This window comes from Glycine max, chromosome 6, assembly GCF_000004515.6.
Source record: "Glycine max cultivar Williams 82 chromosome 6, Glycine_max_v4.0, whole genome shotgun sequence".
NCBI classification, from domain to species: Eukaryota; Viridiplantae; Streptophyta; class Magnoliopsida; order Fabales; family Fabaceae; genus Glycine; species Glycine max.
Window position 1 is genome coordinate 29,526,353 of NC_038242.2, and position 6,774 is coordinate 29,533,126.

The following is a 6,774-nucleotide window of genomic DNA, read 5'->3' on the forward strand; positions in this document are numbered from 1 at the left end:
TATGCTCTCTCTTTTTTTTTTTTTTTTTTGAGTGAAAAACAATGCGTCTACCGGGGAAGGAGAGTCTGCTGATGAAATCTCCCATAACCATAAATGAGATTTTGGATGTTAGCATTTCGTTTCTAAATGATCATTTAGAGGAAACACTGGGTTCGACAAAAATAGAAGAAATCCACTCAAAGTGTATCAATCTCGCACAGGTAAGTGTTTCATCCTAATTCCGAACCATAGATATGTCATGACTTGACTTTGCAAATTATTTCCTATCAAATCAAAAATTACACGCGTGATCATGGATCAACAGGGCTTCCCTTGGGAATGGGTTCTTTTGGTGGTTTCTTCTTTCGCCTTTTGTGTGTTTTTGGCTTTTGATTTTTCTGGCTTTTTTTCTTTTTCTGTTTTTGTTTAGTGCGGGGCGAGAAAAAAAGGTCGCTAGCGCACGGGATTTCGGTTGGTAATCAAAGGGAGAAGACCATTTTAGGTCGTGGATTCCTTTCCTTCTTTTTGTTCATTTGGTGACAATTCTGTATTGTTCAGATATTGTCTGGTTAAAAGACCTTTCTGCACATTTCTTCTAGTTTCTTTGATCAAGAACTTTCTTTCCTTCCTTTTTTACTTTCTCCCATTCTTTGGTTGGGAATTTTCTTTCTTTTCCTTTTGCTTTCTCCCACTCTTTGATTGGGAATTTCCTTTCTTTTCTTTTTGACTTTCTCTTTGATTGGAAATTTTCCTTCTTTTCTTTTTTGCTTCCGAGGGTAAGGATTATGGTGAGTCAGGATTTTGGCTCAAGGCTTGTAGAATGGCTAGACATGATACATGTCAGGGTTTGGTTTGGTTCAAGGATAAAAAGGGATGCCCCACATTATTTCCATGACACAAATGCAAAAATGATGATTTGGAAATTTTATGCAAAACTGGTCATGCATACACCTATGCGGACACTCAAGTGTCAAATTTTTATGGTCATGTGATGCTAGGGCTCAGGATTCATTTCCTCTATTTTAAATCAACCCAATGTTTCCAAAATATGTTCTTTTATCAATTTGTGCATTCATCCGAGTCCATTTTGGGCGTCCGGGGAAATTTTCACAGCATTCACCCTTCAGGTGTAGACACGTTTTTTCTCTTCAAAAATCGGTTATGATCAATGAATTTTTTCAAAGAAAAGTTGGAAATCGTCTCTTTTCAAAAGCATGTCGGTTTTTAGCTAGACAACTTATTTTTTTCTTTTTTCTCCTTCTTTTTTTTTTATCATTATCATTTGTTTATTTCTTTTTCTTGTTTGTTTTTTTTTTTTTCCCTTTTTTTTTCATGAGGTATTTTGCTACCTAAACATGTGTATATTTTTGCGAGGTATTTTTGCTATATACATGCATATCCAAGGTATCTTGCCACCTAAACATACATATATATGTTTTGTGAGGTATTTTTTTGCTACATACACGCACATCTAAGGTATCTCTCTACCTAAACATACAAATATATATTTTGTGAAGTATTTTTTTGTTTACATACACGCACATCTAAGGTATCTCTCTACCTAAACATACATATATATATTTTGTGAAGTATTTTTTTTGTTTACATACATGCATATCTAAGGTATTTTCACTACCTAAACATACATATATATATTTTGTGAGGTATGACTACCTTCCGAGCTTGTGCTTGTTTTATTTAAATCCCCAGGATCATGAGCAACTAGGTGCGTCCTACTATAAAAAGTGATCAAATAACAAGCATAGATTCAAAAGGTACTAGGTTGCCTCCTAGTAGCGCTTCTTTAACGTCTTTAGCTGGACGCCTTATGACTTGTAGGTCACGGACCTAGTACTTTGCTTACCTTTGGCTTTGGACTTGGTCGCCTGCTGGTCGGCCATGTGTCGTAGGCAACGCTCTAACCTTTTTGTGGATGAGCTGAGGTGAACTCTAGAGGTGGTGGCGGTGTGTCTATTGCCCGCTACCGGCCATCCCAATGCTGCTGTGGTGTTTCGCCCTGCGCCTGCCTGGGGGCGCAGTACTTCTTGATGAAAGCTCGATTAGTAGGGGGCATGATGCCCTTGCTGGAGGTGACAGGTACTCTGTAGAACTGACAGAGACCCGTAATTAGAGCTTGACAACTCCAAGACCCTGTTGGACTTCTTCGGGTCCACTGGGTGTCTTGCAGGCGCGATCCCTGCAAACAATAGATGAAATCAGAAATCAGTTGAGCGATGTGCATACTTACCTATGATGATGTGACCTTGTCGGGGGGGTATGAGCACCCTGTAGGACTGATAGAGGCCCGTAACCAAAGCTGGAAACCCCAGGGCCCTGTTGGACTTTTCCGGGTCCACTGGGTGTCTCTTGGGTGCGATCCCTGCAAACAATAGATGGTATCAGAAATCAGTTGAACTATATGCATACTTACCCATGTTGGGACGACACAGACCAACTGATACTTTTGCAGGGGGAGATTGGCATTGCGGTCGCTGGGCAAAATGTTGCTAAGTAGCAATGTCATCTATATCTGTGTAAGAGTGGTCATGTTAGTGCGCATGATCCGCACTCGTCTCTTTGCAGGCACGGGTGAAATCTTGCCCCGGTATGCATAGTAGCTGTGTGATAGCCTCCCTCTCTGGTTGTGCTCGCACAGTTGGCCCTCCTCCAATATCAGGGGGTGGCCCAGGAACCGTTAAAAGGAAACTACTGGCCCCTTAACCGGAAGTGCAAGTCTCGGTTAAGCATTTAAGGGCAGAGGACCTTAAATTCTTTTAAGGTGTGGATGTCGAGCACACTGAAAATGAGGACACGTAGCCCTCTAAAGGTGAGGGCGTGCAGCCCTCTCAAGGCGAGGAGGTGCAGTCCTCTGGAGATGAGGGCATGCAGCCCTCTGCTGGCGAGGACGTGTAGTCCTTTCAAGGTGAGGGCGTGTAGCCCTCTGACGGTGAGGGCGTGCAACCCTCTGATGCTGAGGACGTGTAGTCCTCTCAAGGCGAGGACGTGTAGTCCTCTAAACGGTGAGGGTAACTAGTACCCAAGGTGAGGGCGTGTAGCCCTCTCAAGGTGAGGACATGTAGTCCTCTAAAGGTGAGGGCGTGCAGCCCTCTGATGGTGAGGACGTGTAGTCCTCTCAAGGCGAGGACGTGTAGTCCTCTCAACGGTGAGGGTAACTAGTACCCAAGGTGAGGGCGTGTAGCCCTCTCAAGGCGAGGACATGTAGTCCTCTAAAGGTGAGGGCGTGCAGCCCTCTGATGGTGAGGACGTGTAGCCCTCTCAAGGCGAGGACATGTAGTCCTCTGATGGTGAGGGTAATTAGTACCCAAGGTGAGGACGTGTAGCCCTCTCAAGGCGAGGACATGTAGTCCTCTGATGGTGAGGGCGTGCAGCCCTCTGATGGTGAGGACGTGTAGTCCTCTCAAGGCGAGGACGTGTAGTCCTCTCAACGGTGAGGGTAACTAGTACCCAAGGTGAGGGTGTGTAGCCCTCTCAAGGCGAGGACATGTAGTCCTCTAAAGGTGAGGGCGTGCAGCCCTCTGATGGTGAGGACGTGTAGTCCTCTCAAGGCGAGGACGTGTAGTCCTCTCAACGGTGAGGGTAACTAGTACCCAAGGTGAGGGCGTGTAGCCCTCTCACGGAGAGGACGTGTAGTCCTCTGATGGTGAGGGCGTGCAGCCCTCTGATGGTGAGGGTAACTAGTACCCAAGGTGAGGACTTATAGCCCTCTCAAGGCGAGGACGTGTAGTCCTCTGGAGGTGAGGGCGTGCAGCCCTCTGATGGTGAGGACATGTAGTCCTCTCAAGGCGAGGACGTTTAGTCCTCTCAAGGTGAGGACGTGCAATCCTCTGAAGGCGAGGATGTGTAGTCCTCTAAAGGTGAGGGCATGTAGCCCTACGAAGGTGAGGACATGCAGTCCTCTGATGGCGAGGGCGTGTAGCCCTCTGAAGGTGAGGACGTGTGGTCCTCTAAAGGTGAGGGCGTGTAGCCCTACGAAGGTGAGGACATGTAGTCCTCTGAAGGTGAGGGTAACTAGTACCCAAGGCGAGGGCGAGTAGCCCTCTCAAGGCGAGGACGTGTAGTCCTCTGGAGGTGAGGGCGTGCAGCCCTCTGATGGTGAGGACATGTAGTCCTCTCAAGGCGAGGACGTTTAGTCCTCTCAAGGTGAGGACGTGCAGTCCTCTGAAGGCGAGGATGTGTAGTCCTCTTAAAGGTGAGGGCATGTAGCCCTACGAAGGTGAGGACATGTAGTCCTCTGAAGGTGAGGGTACCTAGTACCCAAGGTGAGGGCGTGTAGCCCTCTCAAGGCGAGGACTTATAGTCCTCTGGAGGTGAGGGCGTGCAGCCCTCTGGTGGTGAGGACGTGTAGTCCTCTCAAGGCGAGGACGTGTAGTCCACTGACGGTAAGGGTAACTAGTACCCAAGGTGAGGGCGTGTAGCCCTCTCAAGGCGAGGACGTATAGTCCTCTAGAGGTGAGGGCGTGCAGCCCTCTGATGGTGAGGACGCGTAGTCCTCTCAAGGCGAGGACGTGTAGTCCTCTAACGGTGAGGGTAACTAGTACCCAAGGTGAGGGCGTGTAGCCCTCTCAAGGCGAGGACGTATAGTCCTCTGGAGGTGAGGGCGTGCAGCCCTCTGATGGTGAGGATGCGTAGTCCTCTCAAGGCGAGGACCTGTAGTCCTCTAACGGTGAGGGTAACTAGTACCCAAGGTGAGGGCGTGTAGCCCTCTCAAGGCGAGGACGTATAGTCCTCTGGAGGTGAAGGCGTGCAGCCCTCTGATGGTGAGGACGTGTAATCCTCTCAAGGCGAGGACGTGTAGTCCTCTAACGGTGAGGGTAACTAGTACCCAAGGTGAGGGCGTGTAGCCCTCTCAAGGCGAGGACGTATAGTCCTCTGGAGGTGAAGGCGTGCAGCCCTCTGATGGTGAGGACGTGTAATCCTCTCAAGGCGAGGACGTGTAGTCCTCTCAACGGTGAGGGTAACTAGTACCCAAGGTGCCACCCTTATGAGAAAGCAAGAGATCGACTCATCGAGAGGGCTGGTCATCCCAAATCCACAAGATTTGGACATTAGATGTAGGAAATCTATGCAGTTAACATGATCTTTAGGGATGCAGATGCATGCAACCTTTGTCGTGAAACTTGGTAAATGCGGACTTCATATGAAACAATGCAATGTAATGGAAAGTTGTACAATGTTCATGACATTCTTTCCCTATTTTGTGATTTTGATTTTGATTTAATTTTTTTGGAAAACACAGATTGACTGTCCTTTTGAAAGAGGTGATAATTCATGCAACCTCATCCTATCCTTTTTTGCAAATCTCTCCGGGAACTTCCTCAGAGTGTGTGTTCTGTTTGATTTAGTCACTTGACCATTTTGGAGTGACGGCAATGGAGCCATTTGATGTTTGATCAATCCATTGAAATCCTAGGGTTTGTCCCCCCTTTTTTTGTTAAAAACATCGATGGGTGAGAACTTTTGATCGACCCCTATGTTCACTTGAGGCTCATGCACGGTGCCCCTCATTGCCCCAGTGTAAGGCTTTGAGGTATCAATCATTGCCTTTCGTCATGACCTTGTAGGAGGGAACCTATTGGGTGAATACTTCTAATCTGCCCCTAGGTTCGCTTGAGGTTTTTGCATGGTGCCTTTCGTTGCCCCAGTGTAGGGCTTAGAGGTACCAATTGTTGTCTTGTTTTCACAACCTCGTAGTAAGGAAGAATGAAAGAAGCAATTGATTTTTGCAAAAAGAATTTTCCAAGGACGAGAAATAGTTGAAGGATTTTTTTCAGTTGATGGATTAAGTCAAATGACTCCTATGTAGAAGCAAGATGTTTTGATGTTTCGATGATGCCAAAGGATCAAGTGCTTCCAAGTTTTATTCAAGACAAGAATCCAAGAAAATCAAGATATATGATCAAGTTGATCTCTAGAATCTTAGGAAGAAGTTTCCAAATTGAAGAAGCAAAAGGTTTGACCAAGGAATTCTATCCTTTCAAATTGAGATTTGCTCTCTGGTAATCGATTACCAGCAATTTGAAAATGTTTTAATTCAAATTTTTAAAACCTGTAATCGATTACATAAGTCTTGTAATTGATTACTAGAGGGGATTTTCAGAAAATAATTTCCAAGAGACATATCTATTCAAATGTTTTATGAATGGCCATTCAAATGTTTTAAAGAGAGTTTTCATTGCCCAAACAGTTTTATCCTCTCGAAAGATCAAGAGTTTTTCTGAACTGAAATGTCTTATCCTCTCGAAAAGATTCCTTGGTCAACCACTTGCTTATTCAATAAGGAATTTTGATTGATCTTCATTGTACAATCTATCCCTTTTAAGAGAGATTTCTTCTTCTCTTCTTCTTACTTCTGAAAAGGGATTAAGAGACTGAGAGTCTCTTATTGTAGAGGATTCTTGAACACAAGGGAAGGGTTGTCCCTGTGTGGTTCAGACTTTGTAAAAGGAGTTTTACAAAGAGAGTGGAAAATCTCAAGTGGGTTTCTTGAGGACTGGACGTAGGCGCGGGAAGTGGCCGAACCAGTATAAATCAAGTTTGCATTCCTCTCTTCCTTTAAACTTCTTTTATTGCTATTTATCTTTTGCTTTAAAGAAGTTTATTTTGATTTGTCTTTTGAGTAATTCATGTTAAGGGTGCATTGTTAATCCAAAAAGAAAGAGTGATAGTTCAATTGGGGAATAGTCTTTGCATCTTAATTCAACCCCCCTTTTTCTTAAGGTAACTGAGGCCATTTGTCCAACATCCTATTCTTGACAACTTGCTTCTCTAAGAAGA